We start from the raw sequence: 19,489 nt of genomic DNA, 5'->3' as shown, positions 1-19,489 counted from the left end.
AAGAAAGAAAGAAAGAAAGAAAGAAAGAAAAAGAAAGAGAAATACTAGTTTGTAACAAAATGAGGGAGAGTAAATGATGACAGAATTTTCATTTTTGGGGAACTATCCCTTTTGAAAGCTAAAATGTATTAAGACAGTCAAAATAATCATGTGTATTTGTTTATTTATTTATTTATGAATGGTAATCAGAAGTTTTTGGCTGTCTTCTGTGTTCTGAAGAAAGAAAGAAAGAAAGAAAGAAAGAAAGAAAGAAAGAAAGAAAGAAAGAAAGAAAGAAAGAAAGAAAGAAAGAAAGAAAGAAAGAAAGAAAGAAAGAAAGAAAGAAAGAAAGAAAGAAAGAAAGAAAGAAAGAAAGAAAGAAAGAAAGAAAGAAAGAAAGAAAGAAAGAAAGAAAGAAAGAAAGAAAGAAAGAAAGAAAGAAAGAAAGAAAGAAAGAAATGTTAGTTTGGAACAAACATGAGGGAGAGTAAATTATGACAGAATTTTCTTTTTTGGTGAACTATCCCTTTTAAAATCTAAAACATATTAAAACAGTAAAAAAAAAAAAAAGTTTGATTTCATACTTGTAAAAGGTGCATTAAAATGGACTGTAGTTCACCGACACTAAATGTACACAATAACTATTTTATTGCTATTTCTATGTTACATTAAGGCCTTCATAAATCACAAAATCTAACCCTTGACTCATAAAGACAAGCATCTAAAACAATCTAGACAAAGCAGATGGACTTTGATGATTCATGATTTTTCATGCAGGGGCCAGATATTGTTGTGCAAAGGATCTTATCCGGCATTCTGATACGATCATTATTTACTTGGCAAATTCCAGCTGAGTGAGGCTGATTTATGTAAATCTGATGCGTCATCGTCTTGTTCTGCGCGATCAGACACATGCAGGGCAGCTTCTCAGACTGACCTCACCGTCCTTTGTGGTTGACCAGTCTCCTAAAATGTGCAATTATAAATGACCAGCATCTTTTTTTATTCAATGTGTCTGTCCCTGTCTGTCCTTCAAGCTCTCCATCTCTCCCTCCCTTCCTGAACTCGTGTGGGTTCGTGTCCTTATGCGGCGGGATGCTTGGCTGACCACAGCTGTGTGGCTGAGCCATTCAGACGAGACGGCCTCATCTCTCGCTCTACATGCATGCTGCACATCCATACCTCAGAACAACAGTCAGACAGGACTCTGCAGCTTAACTTGGCCACTCGTTCCCCTGAAGCGATGTTAAGTTAAATGAGAACGGTAACGATAGTGTAACACTATACGGAAATATAAAAGTCTGAGGAATTGTAATAGTCCTTTCCATGAAATATATTCATTCATTATTTGAGCAGACTGCAGGCTTTGTCTGCTAGTTGGTTGACATAAGCCTTCTATGGTTACAAATGAAAGCCCATCATGGGTGTAATATCCTAGAATAGCGATTTGAAGGACAGATTTTAATATAAATGAGAGGTGGGAGAAAGCAAATGGCAAAATCAGGGGATAAGGAAATGAAATTATAATGCCAGACATTACAATCTACTGTCTAATAAATATTGTAAGCATCACCGTAAGTACCTTTCTAGCTGCTTTCTACATTTTTGACAATTTCTGTGTTTGAGTAAATGCATCTTGCTTTGACAGGGCTCCAGAAAAAAAATTATATTAATTAAAAATAATAATAATAATACAAAATAAAATAAAATAAATTGTTATTTATTAAGTTGATAAATAACAAACAATAAATGTTGTGTTGATTATGGATCCAACATTTAGCCAATCTTTTTCCATTTCATTTAGTTTATCTTTACAATTGGATATCATATGGTAAAAATAACCAATAAAATATGTTTGATAGACTATCTGATTTTTTTAATAATAGCATCATTAATTTAGAATAACATTTTTAATTTATACAACACTCAGTTATGAAATTATATTACTTTACACATTGTCATACCACTAACCAGTCAGTAAATAGACTGAAGTAAGCATCACAAATCTAAAATACTGTACATAACAGCAGCAGTTCTCGATTAATTTCCAACCGGACATAAAAAATAAAAAAATAAAAATAAATTACTTTCAAGCCATCCAAGATATTACTGTTTGTTTGTTTCTTTCTTCATTGGAAATAATCAACAAAAATCGACAACATGACTCTAGTCCATCAATTAATGTCTTGTTAAGTGAAAAGCCAAATCCATCATAAAGGCATCGTAAATGCATTACTTCTGGCCAAAATACAAATCCATAATCCATAATATTGCTTCCTCAGGTGAAAAAGTCCACCCCCGTTTGTTCTCTCACATCAAAATCCACCTACATATTTGTTTAGAACCGTTTTCACTTGTAAATGGTGCTTGATTTGTGCATATTTCTCTCCTGATTCAGACTTTTCCACTAGAGAAACAATATTATGGATACAGGACACATATTTTAGTTGGAAGTGAAAATGTAGTGAATGTATTTAAGATTTTTTTTCTTACAAACATGCAGCTTTTCACTTCACAAGACATTAACTGAAGGACTGAAGTTGTGTGGATTGCTTGTGGGTTATTGTGATGTATTTATCAGCTGTTTGGACTCACATTCTGACGACTCCCATTCACTCTATTGTTAAGCAAGTGATGCAATGCTTAATTTCTCTTCTCTGTTCTGATTAAGAAACAAACATGTCCACATCTTGGATGGCCTGAGTAAATTTTCAGCAAATTTTCATTTTTGGGTGAACTATTCCTTTAAAAAGAACCATTCATAAGAGTCTTCCCCCCCTAAATTGGACATCTTATGTGTGTTTTTCTGTGCAAGAAACGGTGCCAAACATTCAAATAAGCTGATATTTGAATAACGGTATATGGACACACAAAAAGCTTATAAGACCGTCACTAATGTTCACTAGATTTTAAATTATTGTTGCACATTTTTATTAAATTTTTTAATCACAATCTAGGGCCCTGTTTAAACTCATCTGTATTTTTAGGGATTATATTATCTTTTGATGTGTATACAGAGTCATAGAGAGAATCTTGCTTTACGAAAGACCACAACACAGCTCTTTATAGCCACAGTATATACCTCAGTCTCTCATCACATTAAGGTCTTACCCCATCCATTCCATCCGTATAAATAAACCGAAATAGGACCACACAAAAATGAAAGCCCCCGGACCTTTTGTGAAAACAGAAGAAAGCGACATACTGTATATTCTATAAGAAAAGTGAAAAACAAACAAGAGGAGCAAATGAAGTTAGGGTGTGCGGTGAGTGACGGGCCCTGGTCACAGAGGAGTTGAGGCGGACCTGTTTCTGTGCCCCCCACACACAAACTAAACTGATACACATGTAACATCTTCAAAGAGCCCCGACTCCCTGTAATCACCCACGTTTGCTTTGATCTTGGGGAGGGCGAGAGAAAATAATTACATGTTTCTCTGAACCGTCTCACGATGAATCAAAGGTGAAATTCTGTTGGGGCAGTGGAACGGGATGGTAATAAGAGGCAGGTCTTTAGCATTAGATGGGGATGTGATGATTTGTACATGGAGAAAGTAAGATAAAGCATCGAGAGGCAAAATATGAAGGCACCCTTTGAAGACTGCTTACCTTGTGGCATACCTGTCCATGAACCATGAGACAGGCCCCGCCCACAAGTAGTGACGTCATGCAACGAGTGGAATAGTATATTAATGATAAATAAATATAATAATAAATATTTTCCTCTTAATTTATACTTTTGGTGCTGTATATATTTTTGCTTGATTTTCTAAATTTCTGTCTTTTAGAAAAAGTCTAAAAGTCTGGAACAGGTACACATTAAATTTAAACCATACTCAAATACAGAAGTTGTCAAAATATGGAAAGCAGTTTAAAATGTAGTGATGATAGTGCTTACAATATATTTATCAGACATGTCTGGCATTATATTTCTTTTTTTATTATATTTTCATTTTGTACCATTTTACTAAACAGTATATATACATAAATATGGAAACCTGCATTTTCAGCAGCCATTTCTCCAGTCTTTAGTGTCACATGACCCTTCAGAAATCATTTTAATATGCTGATTTGGTGCTTAAGAAATTTTTAATGTTAAAACAGTGGTTCTACATAATATTTTTATGGAAACCATGATATGTCTTCAAGATTGTTTGATGATTAAAAAGGTCAAAAGTAAAGGATTTATTTGAAAGAGTAATGTAAACAATGATAAAATAATAATTTAGAGCATCCTTGCTGATTAAAAATGAATGAATGAATGAATGAGTGAATGAACGCATTCCACTTTGCTGGTGCATTATGCCACTATATTTTTTGCATAAAGTTTTCTCTGCTCACCAATGATTGTTGTGACTCATCTTTTAGAAAATTGCAAATCTCATTGACAAAACTGACTTCTGATCATTTCAAATCGTTGTCAGTGTGAACACCCTTAAGTTTCCATATTTCTAGGCATTTATAAAGCTATGATAAAAATGACAACAGAACACACTGTAACTTTGCATGACTGCTCTGGGTTTTCTGTGGTCTGGAACATCAAATAATACCATAAATATCCAATTAGAGATGTCCAGCTGTTCAGCTGTTAAACGCCAAAATAACCACCCTGCCCAATCAATCACTGGAAAAGTGAGCGTAGTATTACAGTGGGATAGATCCGAATGCGAATACTGCCCCATTTTCAGACAGAACGTCTGTTTGTTGAGTTAGCGTGACCTCTCCACAGGCTACCGTTGGGAGGAAGAGGGAAAACAAAAGAGAGAAGCCTTCATTCGAGCCCCTCTGGCTAAATATAATGAAAATAACCCCAGCCTTTCCACGCAAGCCAGTCTGATTGGAAAGAGAAGGTTTCTATTTACAACCAAAACTGAACTAGATTCATGTGAATGTGGAAAACTGTCATTTTCAAGCTTCGGGCTGAATTTATTTTTGGAAAACACAATGCAAATGCACTTAAATTAATTAGTCAGAGCTCTTGAAATAAAGCCAGATTGTCAAATCGCAATCCAGCCAGTCACTGTAATGTAAAGTAAAGAATATGTAGAAATGGAAAATAATGAATACATAGTGGAATATATAAATAATGAATCACCTTTTGACATACATTCTGTGCTTTCTGGATAAGCATTAAAATCACAGTCACAGAATGACTTTGAGTTGTCACAAGCAGGTTTGTTTGTGTGTTTAAGTAACTCTTCTGAGCTGAAGCTTTGTCGGCTGGAAATGTATAGGCCTTTAGATGCAGAGTAATGGATTATTTATGCATGCATTGGAGATTACCATAGAAGCCAGAGGACATATTCCATTTAAAGAAACACAGTGCAATATAAATCTGTGTTGATTAAAATTAATCTTAAACTTTCTGGATTAAGTCAGGGTAAATTCAACCACCCACCCTTGTAATCCATAACGAACTACACATGATGCCTTGTCAACCGTCAGCAACGGTGTGGGGTGAATGAAACATACGTGTGTAAACTAGAGAAGATGGGGTTACTTCATTCATCCAGTCAGCTCAACTTCAGCCAGAAACTCTGGCCAACATCAGCAATGCAGCACCCTTGAAAATCAGTGAGCCAACTCAAATTCACCGGCTGCCTCAAAGTCAGAAGTGAACCATAGACCCAGACCAACCCGATGTCCTGGAACATTCCGAACAGCAGGGGTTTGGGTTTTGACACATAAAATCAATATGAGATAGAAAAGTGTTTCAGCAGCAGCACCGGGCTTAAAATGAAAACACTTCAGAAGAGCCTTCGCTGGCTGACACAGCTGACAACAGGATCGATCGGTCGGCCTTGAGCAACGCACAAGAGTACCTGAGAACTTTTACAGGTCTGTGCTTGCTGCAAGCAGATGCTGTATAGGAGGGTAATAGAAATATATATATGTATATATATTTTTTTTATAAAAGGCAGGCATCATAATCGCTATTGTTCATTCGTAGAATTAGTGATTTGAACAGACCTATAACTAAAATATTATATTTCAGTGTTTGTGCATTGTGGAGAGTTGTGCCTTTAAGTGACTTGGACTGAATACGGGTGTAAAATATGCATTTTTCTTTTTTATGTAAAAATTTGTAGCTCCTGACTAATCTTACATTGAGTTCTTGAATACCGTTCAAAACTTGTATGATTTTTAAAAATGATTCTAAATAAAGTATCTTATACTCATAAGTATCTATACGACCTCGCGCCACATAACATCGAGGGGTTGGAGGGTGGACGCCTCCAAGGCGGTACCAGATCCGGGTCCCATGGCGGAGCGGGCAGTTCAGGTTGCCATGATGGAGCTGGTAGCTCAGGAGGCCATATTGGAGCAGACAGTTCAGGTTGCCATGGTGGAGCTGGTAGCTCAGGAGGCCATGGCGGAGGAGACAGTTCAGGTTGCTATGGCGGAGCTGGTAGCTCAGGAGTCCATGGCGGAGCAGACAATTCAGGTTGCCATGGCGGAGCTGGTAGCTCAGGAGGCCATAGCGGATCTTCAGTGGCCTTAGCCGGTTTGGCCAAGGGTATACGTTCCCTCACTGGGCTAAACTCGGGAACAGGAGCCCTCACTGGGCTAAACTCGGGAACAGGAGCCCTCACTGGGCTAAACTCGGGAACAGGAGCCCTCCGTGGGCTAAACTCGGGGACAGGAGCCCTCCATGGGCTATACTCGGGAACTGGAGTATGGCTTGACTTCGTAGCAGCCGGCGACCTAGGGACCAGAACCAACCGCCTTCTCCACCTCAGATTCCCCTCTAGGCTCGGGGTGAAAGGCGCGGTTGGCAGGCTTGCCGTTGCGTTGACCAGCGAGCTTGGGTCATTGGCAGCCGGCAAGCTTGAGACGAAACGTGCGGCGGTTTCCATGCCGTGGGAAAAAACAGGAAAACAAAAACTATTAAAAAAGGCGGAACTCACGGGGAAAAAGACGCAGCTCACTTTCAGTTTCATGGTCTTGCTTTCTGTCACGATGCAGTGGTGATGAAGCACATGGTGCCAGGGTAATGCAGAAATGAGTCTTTAATTATCAAACCAAGAGTTAAACAGAAGAACATGGGAGTAAAACACCACAACGTAACTTCAAAGCAAGACAGGGGAACTGAGGAAAACACAGGGTATATAAACACATGGAACGTAATTAGGGAGAACTGAAACAGGTGAGGAATAATCAATCAAAACAGGTGAACAGAATAAAAGATGATTAACTAAATGAGAACAGGAACTGAAAATAGGGGCAAACAGGAACTAAACAGAGACAAACACGTGACAATTAAGTTTATTACTTTTTTTTTTATTCTTTAATGAATAGAAAGTTCAAAAGAACAGAATTTATTTGAAAGTTTTTTTTTTGTACCATTATAACGGTCTTCTTAACTGTCACTTTTAAACATTGTAACGCATCCTTGTTTAATGAAAGTATTAAAACTATACAAAACCAAAACAAAAACGTATTATCATTTACATTTATTTAAGGAAAAATAAGCTTGAGGAATCACCTGTATCAATACAAACTGACATGCACAGCTATTCAACATTACCTATTTTGCTGCCTATTGGGTCAGTAAATGCAAAATTTTATTGTATGTGTATGTGACGTTGCATGTTACTTTAATGAAAATTCACTATTGGTTGGTTGATAGTCTGAATTCTCACAACACTGCATTACTCATAGCCTGTTACCTCCACACAGCTATGTATCACTTCATGCAATCTAGTAGAAATAATCTTTCTATACTTACAACTTCTAGATGTGACTCAATAGATCTGTAGAAACATCTTTGTACATCCACTCCTATCACTGGTCTTCATCTCAAGAGACCTTGAGAGACCATGCGAGACCATCACAGATAGCTAAAGTACAACATTTACTTGTACTTAGCGGACATTATGTTCTTAGCAGACGCCGATAGAAAGAAGATATACCACATAAGAGGCAATTACCAGGAAAGGAAGCTGGAGAGAACACGTTAAGCTACTGTTGGAAGGTTTGGCCATAATAGAACCAAAAATTACTCAATACAAGAATCCCACATCAGTTGTTAATGCAACACTAGATGAAATGATGAAATATTATTATTATTATTATTATTATTATTATTATTGTTATGCTACCAATCAAATGGTTTGGGTGTCTATCTATTTCAAAATTAATTCAAAATATTCAAAATGAATGATTCTAGAACTTGTGTTGTTTTGTGTTGTTAGTTATAAGCAGCGACTACAGCCCCATGTCTGTGAAATGATCAATGTGGCCATCAATGTGTCTTCACTTTAGAGCACAGAGCAATGTCAATGGACACAGTCATCAACACAGGCCATAATAGAGGAACAAAGCCATCAAACGCAAGAGGGCATGGTCTGGGTGAGGACAAAGTAGCCATAAAAACTGACTGAGGAACTGTTCAGCCCAGAAAGAGAGGAAATGAGAGAGACATGAGTCAGAGGCCTCTTTCAAACTCAATGTCCTCACTTTATCAGAAATCTGTGTCATTCACCCTCATCCATTTTCTTCTGTCTCACACACACTAAACCAGCCAGACACACATTACACATCCACTTCATCAGACAGAATGCGAGAGGTGTCCTCATCTGAATGTCAAGCTCAGGTTCAGGGACAAGACAACGTGATTCCTGAATTTCTTATTTCATTTAACGTTACCTGGAATTGCCTTTCTTTGAACACGTTGCTACAAACAAAGACATTCTTTTTCAGAACAGAGCACAGTCTCACAGTTCCAGTGATGCATTGTGGGCTCTTTAAAAGGGACAGTTCACCCAGGAATGAAAATTACATCATTATTTACTCATCCTTATGTTGCTTCAGACTTCTGTGCTGTTATTTATTTAGAATACAAAATTAGAAATTTTGATTAATCTTTACACAAGAAAAACAGAAAAGCATCTTCTTACATCATACCATACCTTTATGTGAGTAAATACTGATATAGATTGCCTATAGCACAGGCTGGATATTAATTGCTACATCTACACCAATAGTGTAGAGTCATTTGAGAGTTTTTTATGCAAAATTCTGACAGAAATTGAGACTCATCAGACCAAGCAACCTTTTTCCAATCTTCTATTGTCCAATTTTGGTGTGCCTGTGTGAATTGTAGCCTCAGTTTCCTGTTCTTAGTTGACAGGAGTGATACCCAGTGTGGTCTTCTGCTACTGTAGCCCACCTGCTTCAAGGTTCAACATGTTGTGTGTTCAGAGAACCTTTTCTGCCTACCTCGGTTGTAATGAGTGGTTATTTGAGTTACTGTTGTCTTTCTATCAGCACAATGCAGTCTGGCCATTCTCTTCTGACCTCTGGCTTCAACAAGGCCTTTTTGCCCACAGAACTGCTGCTCACTGGATATCTTCTCATTTTCAGACCAAGCCCTAAAGATGGTTGTGCCATTATATTACCAGTATGTTGCTTCTTGTACATTTTGTTGCAGTTTCAATGTCAAATGTCCAGTGAGTGGTGGTAAAAAGCATGGGCAATTTTTTTCTGAAACAGAAAAACATGACTGTGCCAACATTTTATTACATTGGTTCATGCACTTATCGTGGCAGTGAAACCTCCAGTGCCACTAAAAGGTTAATGCTCTATGGCATTTCAAAATAGCATGGCACCTACACTAAACCCTAGCCTAAACCCAATCGGCAGTGTTAATAAAAGAAAATGTAAGATAAAAATGCATTGGCTAAAGCAATCATACCATTTCTGCAGTGAATTGTAGGTTGTTTCAAAAATGTAAGTAAAGGCATGAGCCATGAGTCTTTTTTGGGATTACAACATAACAACATTGTAAAGATAAGTTTAGTGGACCCCCTCATCATATACAACAGAAGCCCTCCTGCTCTGATATACAACAGCTTCATATCAGAAATATGGATTGGTCTTGTCAGTTCAAAGCTCTAGTGTCCAAACAGATTCACACAAACAACATTATGGAATTGGGTTGCATGACTGTGAATTCGATCCAGACAGATAAAAATTTACAAAATCTGACAAGGAGAGTTAAGTGAGTTCCTCTCTAACACATTTAACAAACACATTTACTCTCTTCCCAACTGTTTTCTCAAAGCTACAGCACTTATCCGCCAGCTTTCTATTAATCAATGCCGAGCGCATTCAAACAAACAGGAAATCCACCTCTCTTTGCTTGTGATCCTACGCAATATTATTCTGCACCTCTGTTTATTTACATTCATGCTGCAGAATCAGGCCGTTATTTCAGGATGAGAACAGCTGAGAGAACCATTCTAGATCACTAGGTCAGCAATGGAGAGAGAGAAGAAAAAAACAAGCAGTGTCTGAGGCTGTGTTGATCATACTGCCATCCATATCCTATAGTTCTTGCTCAGAAGGTGGAAGAACTCTCCAATGGCCAACATTCTGTTTCATATTCTCCATTAGCATATGCCCTTATGAGTGCAGACTTTGAAATGTTAAATACATCACTATAACTGTCCTGATGAGGGATCGCTCTCTCTCTCTCTCTCTCTCTCTCTCTCTCTTTCTTTATTTCTTTCGCTTTTGTTTCTGTAATTAATCCGGATGTTGATCAAAATTGTTATTTTTGTTCACAAAGGGAAACTGTCTTCCATACATTTATGCAGTGTTCTAGATTGACACCCTTATTTATTGTTTTAAATAACTTTTAAATTTTTTTTAATGAGTGTTTTTCAATGAAGGTGTTAATTTATGGTTTTAAATATTCACAGAGTCGCAAGTATCAGTGTCAGTTGTTTAATTTTATATTGGGACATGCAAAAATGGCAATTTACTACAAGAAAAGAAAAAAATTCACATGGGGTTTGCAATGATTTAAAGACAGTGTTTACTAACTGTGTTAAATCCAGAATCTTAATAGATTTTAATTATTATAAGGTAATGAATGATCTTGCAAAGTTTGAATTGATTTGGTGTTTACAGTAAAAGGGGCTTTGTGTGAGATTTTTAATGATTAATTGATTTTTCTTATCTAAAGTTTTGTATATTGTTCTTTGATTAATGTCACAGTAATCCAAATAATTGTATATTGTAATAAAAGTGGCTTGAAATCCCAAATCTCGTTTTCTTTCTTTCTTTCTTTCTTTCTTTTTTTCTTTCTTTCTTTCTTTCTTTGAATTGTGGGGACATTCCATAGGTGTAATGGTTTTTATACTGTACAAACTGTATGTGCTATTGCCCTAAACCTAAACCTACCCCTTACAGGAAACTTTGTGCATTTTTACTTTCTCAAAAAAAACTCACTCTGTATGATTTATATGCGTTTTGAAAAGTGGGGACATGGGGTAATGTCCTGAAAAGTCACCTTCTCCTTGTAATACCTATGTCATACCCATGTCATTATACAAATTTGTGTCCTCATATGTCACAAAAACGCGCGCGCGCACACACACACACAGAAAAAAAAATTATATTGACACTATTGTTTTGCGATAGCACTTTTTTACAGTACTGTGATGTTATGACATAAGTGAAAGGAATATTTTTGGGGGGAAAAAAGTGAAAAAAAGACACTGCGTGTCATTCTTCATTTCCTGTGTAGCGGAATTGAAGTAAATACACAACAATCGGAGGAGGTCAGTACTGTTTTCTACAACTTGCATCGTGGCCATGTTTTCCCTCAATGTAAGTTAAACAAACCTTGATGCAAACTGTAAACTGAGATGTTCTCCCTTGAGGGTGGGGCATCTTTACAACATTGGCAATAATAGTCCAGCAGGTTCCTTTCATCCTCCCAACAATGTTCAGAATATTTGGAAGCTCTTATTGTGATTAAGAATGGTTAATGGATGCTCGAGTCACACTGCTGGGAGGAGAGCACACATTCTTCTCACATAGCCTGCCTGACACACAGAGTGCACACAAAAGGACTCATCAAAGCAGCATGCACCCACAAAGCAAGAAGGCTTTTTGTTTATTTGTTTGTTTATTTATTTATTTTTATTCATCAAAAAAGTTGCCAGTTTCCTGAGGTTCTTAAATGCACACTGTCTGACAGTATTGCAAAATAACATTGGAAATATTCTTGGAAATAATCCATATACAGGGACACTGTTTGCTTATACTGATGAAAGTGCCTATTTTGTGATGATCCAACATGGTTAAAGGTCGTGTTAAAGTGGTAAAGTGTTTTTCAGAGCATATTTGTCATGTTCATTCAGTGTTCAGTGGGCATTACATGGTTTCTGTTGTCAGCCAATAGTCCAATCATGCCTCTTCTGCATGATAAAATTACATGAAAATATCAAAGTACCGTTCTACCAGAATTCATAAATCACAGTGCTGGGAAAGATCAGCTCTCCCCACACACACACAAATAAGTTCAGAAGCTACAAACATAAAAATTAGAAGAAACACACAGCTAAATAAAACGTTGTGTCTCACATGGACTTCAGAAATATGGTTTAATTGTAAATTTCATAATTTTCAAACTCCAAACATGACATTTCTGATACTTTTGTGGTGTTTGAACACTTATTATTATTTAGTGATGTGGACAGTTACAGTGCAAAATGGTTATGAACATTAAAAAAAAAAAGAAATAGTTTATAGTCCCCCTGTAGTGAAAATAAAGTTTTTTATGTTGTTGATTTGTCTATGTGGTGTTTTTAATATGCTTTTAGACAACCCATGTGCCAATCCATTAATCAACACCATTGCTGATAATTTTCTCCTTAAAACTGTACTTTCCCAAAGGCAGTCCCAGAAATTAGGTTTGAAACGTACTCGGTTACTTACGTAACCTCGGTTCCCTGAGATACGGGAACGGGTACTGCGTCTTTCTAAGACGCTATGGGGAGCGTCTTGCTAAGACGCTATGGGGAACCAGTACAATCCCGCCGTGCTATGCTAGAGGAACGACTAATACTTGAACTTGCCTTGAGCACCAATGGGGCACAGAGGGACCAAGTATTTTGCAGGAGGCGCAGGAGGCGATAGGGCCAAATTCACAGAGGTCAGCCCGGCGCTGAGTAATCGTTCCAAGATAAGTTGTACAGCCTCGGAACCCAGTGGCGGCCAAGCGCGAACAGTGAAGAAGGCAAACGCCTGAAGCACTTATAAAATCTGGTAAATGTGGATGGCGAGGCTCCCCCGGCTGCCGCACAAATTTCTGCAATGGACACACCGCTAGACCAAGCTCTCGGAACGCTCAATATATATTCTCAATGCCCTGATGGGGCAGAGTAAATTCAGCTCTTGGTCCTGCTCCGAAGGAGGAAGCGCCAAAAGAGCTATTACCTGTGCTCTGAACGGAGTTGAGAGCACTTTGGTACATAACCATGCCTCGGCTTCAGGACGACCTTGGAGTTGTTGGGCCCGAATTCGAGGCAGGTGGGGCTCACCGAGAGCGCCTGCAGATTATGGCTGTTACATAGACCTTGAGCATGGAAGGGGAACGACCCTTATCCCACAGCTCCTGCAGGAAGGACAATATCAGAGATATGTCGCAGGAAAATGGGTCTGCGTCGCGGGCCATACACCAGGCCGAGAAGACAGACCATTTAAGGGCATAGAGCCGCCTTGTAGAGGGTGCTTTCACCTGAGATATCGTATTTAGCACGGTCTCGGGGAGGTCCGCAGGCTCCCATCGAGAGGCCTGAGGTGCAGAGCCCACCGCTCGGGCTGGGGGTGCCATATTGTTCTGTTCGCCTGAGAGAGGAGGTCTCGTCTCAGGGAAATGGGCCACGGGACTGCTGAGAGCAGCCGAGACAGCTCTGCGAACCAGTGCTGGTTCCTCCAGAGCAGGGCCACCAACAGAACCCACGGGACTGCTGAGAGCAGCCGAGACAGCTCTGCGAACCAGTGCTGGTTCCTCCAGAGTGGGGCCACCAACAGAACCTTGTGTTTCTGTTCCCTGATTCGCCTGATTGCCTGTGGGATCAGGGTGATCGGGGGAAAAGCGTAAAGGAGGAGGTTGGGCCAGTCGTGGGCCAACGCATCCTTTTCCTTTGAAAAGTAAATTGGGCAGTGAGAGTTGCCTTCTGAGGCAAAGAGGTCCACCTCTGCCTTGATTCTGCCTTGATTACCTCTCCCAGATTCTTTGAACCGTATGTGGGTGGAGCATCCACTCTTCTGAGGGGATGTTGCTCCGAGATAGCATGCTTGCTCCTTGGTTCAACCTGCCCGGCACAGGCGTGTTGGAAGCGTCTGTCGAGACCACCTTCCTTCTGCAGATCATTCCCTGGAGTACGCCACGTTCCATCCATCGAGAGTCTTTCTACGCAGGCTTGGTCCACCTTGACACGAAGGCATCCGAGACGCCAGGCGTGGGGCGGAACTCGCGGTTTCAGCCAGCACTGAAGGGGCCGCATGCGAAGCAAGCCCAGCTGAAGTACCGGAGACGCGAAGGCCATGAGGCCCAGCATCTTCTGAAACACCTTGAGAGGGAGAGGGGCTCCAACTTTGAATGAGGCCACGAGCTGCTGAATAGCCAGTGCACGTTCTGGCGCGACTACCGCCCTCATTTGGGCTGAGTCAAGAACTGTTCCCAGGAATGATATCCGTTGGCTGGGGGACAGCGCGGTCTTGGCAAAATTTGGGCAGTGAGAGTTGCCTTCTGAGGCAAAGAGGTCCACCTCTGCCTTGATTCTGCCTTGATTACCTCTCCCAGATTCTTTGAACCGTATGTGGGTGGAGCATCCACTCTTCTGAGGGGATGTTGCTCCGAGATAGCATGCTTGCTCCTTGGTTCAACCTGCCCGGCACAGGCGTGTTGGAAGCGTCTGTCGAGACCACCTTCCTTCTGCAGATCATTCCCTGGAGTACGCCACGTTCCATCCATCGAGAGTCTTTCTACGCAGGCCTGGTCCACCTTGACACGAAGGCATCCGAGACGCCAGGCGTGGGGCGGAACTCGCGGTTTCAGCCAGCACTGAAGGGGCCGCATGCGAAGCAAGCCCAGCTGAAGTACCGGAGACGCGAAGGCCATGAGGCCCAGCATCTTCTGAAACACCTTGAGAGGGAGAGGGGCTCCAACTTTGAATGAGGCCACGAGCTGCTGAATAGCCAGTGCACGTTCTGGCGCGACTACCGCCCTCATTTGGGCTGAGTCAAGAACTGTTCCCAGGAATGATATCCGTTGGCTGGGGGACAGCGCGGTCTTGGCAAAATTGACCCTGAGTCCCAGGCATTCTAAGTGGCTGAGGAGGAAGGATCTGTGAAATAGTAGCTCATCCTCCGACTGGGCCAAGATGAGCCAGTCATCGAGGTCCTTTTGAAAACGCTTTCAAAAAATGCTTCGCTAGACTTAATGCTCTCATATTGAGAGCAGTCAGCCCCCGTGCGTGCTGCCTCAGCGTGGGCGTGGCCCAGACGCGTCCAATTTGAAGCTGCCAGTGATAATAATCATTAGCGACAGCATTCTCTTTTAATCCGCCTAAAAAGATCAAACCACTCATTAGAAGAGGAGTACTGATGATCTTTATGTGTAAACACTTAGGCAGATCAAAATTGCTGCGCGCATTCTCTCAAATCCACTCGTAGTGGCCGAGGGGAGGGGCGGGGCCGCCTTCATTAAAGAAGACGAGCCGCGAGCAAAGCAGAGCGAGACATGAACTCTCGTAGTGAGAGGAATCCGTCTCAGTGAGTGCAGCCTCAGCATGGGCGTGGCCCAGGCGAGAGGCGCATTCAAACACACACTGTAAACACACTGGCGGATCAAAGAGCTGCGTGGAGAGTGATGCACGGGGCTCAGCGACGAACACACAAATGCGAAGCTGCCAGTGTTCTGCTTTGATCTGCCAAGGAGGATTAAGCCGCTCAGTGTAACGAGGGGCGCTGATCCTCACGTGTAACACACACGGGCAGATCAAGCACGCATGATGTGTGCCAGCATGAAATTGCTCAAGCCTGATCGCTCACCCCGCAAGCTTGCCGTTGCTTCCTCCGAGATAACTGGGAGGAGAGAAACATGAGAGCGGGGAGGCGGGGCCGCCTTCGGCGAACGAACAGGGGCAGACTGCTTTCGTGGTAAAAGCAGCCCGTGTCTGTGAGCGCAGCCATAGCGACACACACATAAATTTGATGCTGTCAGTGACAGCGTTCTGCTTCGATGCACCTAAGAGGATAGAGCTGCTCGATGTAACGAGGGGCGCTGATCTTCATGTGTCAGACAAGGATCGAAGCGCAGCGGGGAGAGCGAGCATGCAGGCTCTGTGCTGGCATGAGATCGCTCAAACCCGGTTGCTTAGCTCGCAGACTTCGCTGTTTTTCTATCTGAGGCTCGCTGGGAGAGGAGAAACGGGAGAGCGGGGCCGCCTTATTGAAGGCGGTCCGCGAGCGGAGAAGATCGAGTCTCATGCTCTGAGTGAGCATTCTGTCTCAGTGAGCTCACAGCTCACTGCCCTTCTGCAGCGGATTAAATTGTAGTGGGGAAAGCGAGCATGCGGGAAGTGCCGGCATGCGATCGCTCAGACCCGGTTGCTTAGTTCCCTGACTCCGCTGTTTCTCTCTTCAAGGCTCGCTGAGCGAGGAGAAATGGGAGAGCGGGGCTGCCTTCAATGAAGGCGGTCTGCGAGTGGAGAAGAGCGAGACTCATGCTCTCAGCGAGAGAATTCTGTCTCAGTGAGCGTGCAGTCTCTTCGTGGGGGCTGCCCAGACAGGCGACGCACTCACTGCCCTTCTGCATCGTGCAAGATTCCATGCATGAGCCACACTCGCAGCGTGACATTTGCAACAACGTCGCTAGAAATGTTGCTCTTTTAGAACATACCTCTTAGAAATAAGCTCTTTTAGGCTCTGGGGTAAGCTGGGACCACTGCTGCTGTGACGCTGAAGGCGGCAGAGAAGCGGTGAATCAGCCGAGTAGAGGGTCGCTGGTTCAGCTTGATCCGCTGTGAAGGCGATTCTACGGCGAGAGGCTTTGAGTCTCGTAGATCAGCGAAGAACTTAGTCGTCGCTGAAGGAGAAGAAATCTGAGGATCCTATGGCGAAGTGTCGCTTATATAGCCAGATGCCCTGCCCATTCTGGCGGGCTTAGTCGCTTAGCTCCGCTGCCGAGCCATTGGTTCGTTTTTTAATTCACTGCATGAACCAATGGCCGTGCAGTTACACTGCGTTAATGAAAGGCTTCAGTATTTGGAGAAAAAGGAGTGAAGTATCGATAGGGAACAGCGCTTTTTTTTTGCTACGTCACAAAAAACAATAACCAATCACGTCAAGGGATCCTGTCAATGACATAATGATTAGCATATCATTAACTTGGCAGTAAAGCAGGGGCTCTAGGCAGAAGGCAGCCAGGTTAATCCGGTATATTTTTCTGTAGATGTTTTGCTAGCTGTTGATATTTTTCAATATTTTCACGATGGCATATGCTGTTAGCGTTTATTTATTTGTATTTAGAACCGCTAACTTGAACAATAACCCGCGGCAACAGTGTAAAAGTAGCCCGGAGTCAGACCTACCCACCTCTCCTGCATTGGCGTCCACTCTTCACTCGCATTTGCTCGTGGGTGCAAACTGGAATCACAAACTTGGCTGCATTCGAGTCTTCAAGGCATTCTGAAGACACAACATCGTCAAGTAAGCAACTGTAATGAATGTTACAGTATCCACTGTAGTTGTCTGCTAGTAAAAACATAGTTTTATCAGTCATTATCCGTGGATCAGGAGGCCCTGGCTGGTGTGACTGAGTGGAGGAGGGGCTAATTAGTGTATTCATAGATCCGCATATAGTAAATGAGGCAAGGGTGTACATTGAGTTACATTCAATAATTTAAGGAATGAGAAAATAATTTTCACAAGAAAAAAACATTTAAATATGTCATTTTGAAGATCAAACGAGTTTTAAGGGACACTTTTTTTTGACTACAGGGGGACTTTAAATGTAAATGCTACAAGTCATTTTAAATTTATAGATGTTCCTGTGGACTTTACGTTTTTAACTTTTTATGTCAACAACTCATATATAATACAAGTGAAAAATATTACAAATATATATTACTTTTTCAAGTTTATTTGAGGCCTATTAGTGACTCTTAAAGGGATTGCTCACAACAAACAACACTTTTTTATACTGTCCCTCATGTCATTCTAAACCTGTATTATTACTATTTTTTCCCCTGTGAAAAACAAGAAAAATATACAATATAGTATAATTTTCTGGAGAACAAGCTCCAAAAATGACATGCAGCTTATTGCAGCTGTGGTCACTATGGGTCCGTGTACGTTGCGTTATTAAAAACAGAAACATGAGAAATTGGCACCATTTTAATTTTTCGTTTTTTCAAAATAAAACAAAAAAACAAGAAATTGCCTTGATTTTCCATTTTTGCATTCAGGGGTAGAAAATGGATAAACAGTTTGAATGTTCGATTTCCACGTGTGGGCGGAAATGAAATGCCCCTTTCCAATGATTAGTCAAGCAAGCATCAAATGGTGCCATCATCATGTCGTCTTCAGTTTTGTGCAACAGAATAAGAGTCCTCCGCTGTTAAAGCGTTTATTGCAACTCCTGCGTTAATCTCCCTCTCATCAAACAACCAGACTAACAAATGGCTTGATACAAACCATACTGGGGCAGCACCTAGACAGGACTTACTTCTGTGTAGGCATAGATTCTATATGGCAAATATTAGGTGCTTATTGCAGAAATATGTATGTACCTTAGATCTGCAGCCACATTACCCTTTTAGTCTATTTCTTTGGCGCACCGCACATTTTATTTAGCTGTCCAGTTTTCAAAATCTGTGGCAAAGCTGCGTGACATTTACATTATAGTGAAGCGCAGACCAGTATCGGTATTAGTGTGAATATAAAGCTATCTTACCGTTTTGATTATTATTTCAAGTTTTTTTTTTTCATACAGAAGTTTATATGATACTGTCATTATCCCATGGCATGTTACACATGTATATAATACATGCTATTTTTATAGAAAAGGGAATTTTTCTAACTTTATAAAATATGTATGTCACCTTTAATATTAAATTCCTGAATTTAGTCAATATTTGAAAAATATGACATTGTAGGTGTTTTACATAAGTAACAACCAAAGCCATCTTTGCACTGTGGCACAGAAGCTGCCTCTTAAGTTGAATTTAGATGTATTTACACAATTAATGCAGCTCAGACGGCAGTAAATGCATTAACACAGCAATTGCATTATGGAATGAGATTAATGCTTTAAACAAAAACATTCTGAATAGCCTACAGAAATATGAAATGAGTGACCAAATGAAACAATTGGATACTTGAATTATGAAGGTTACATCGCCAGTAGGTGGCGGCAAGTCATTGTGTTGATGAATGAGTCATAGAGTCATCAATTCAACCGATTCGTTCAAAATGCTGATTTGTTCAGGAGCAAAGCAAATGGGTCATTGAACCACTCACACAAACGAAACATTCAAAGACTCAGTTTCATTCAAGAATGAAACGCCTGTGTTTTAAGTCAAATAAAACACACTGTTTTGTGTCTAAAATGAAATCAATTCATACTCATTACTAATGAAACAGTACTGTCTAAAATAAAAGTTATGACTGCTGCGTATTCACACTAAAATCAATACTGGTCTGC

This window comes from Sinocyclocheilus rhinocerous, unplaced genomic scaffold (genome assembly GCF_001515625.1).
Source record: "Sinocyclocheilus rhinocerous isolate Xijiao unplaced genomic scaffold, SAMN03320098_v1.1 scaffold61, whole genome shotgun sequence".
NCBI classification, from domain to species: domain Eukaryota; kingdom Metazoa; phylum Chordata; class Actinopteri; order Cypriniformes; family Cyprinidae; genus Sinocyclocheilus; species Sinocyclocheilus rhinocerous.
The sequence above is the reverse complement of the archived record's forward strand: the minus strand, read 5'-3'. Positions refer to the sequence as shown.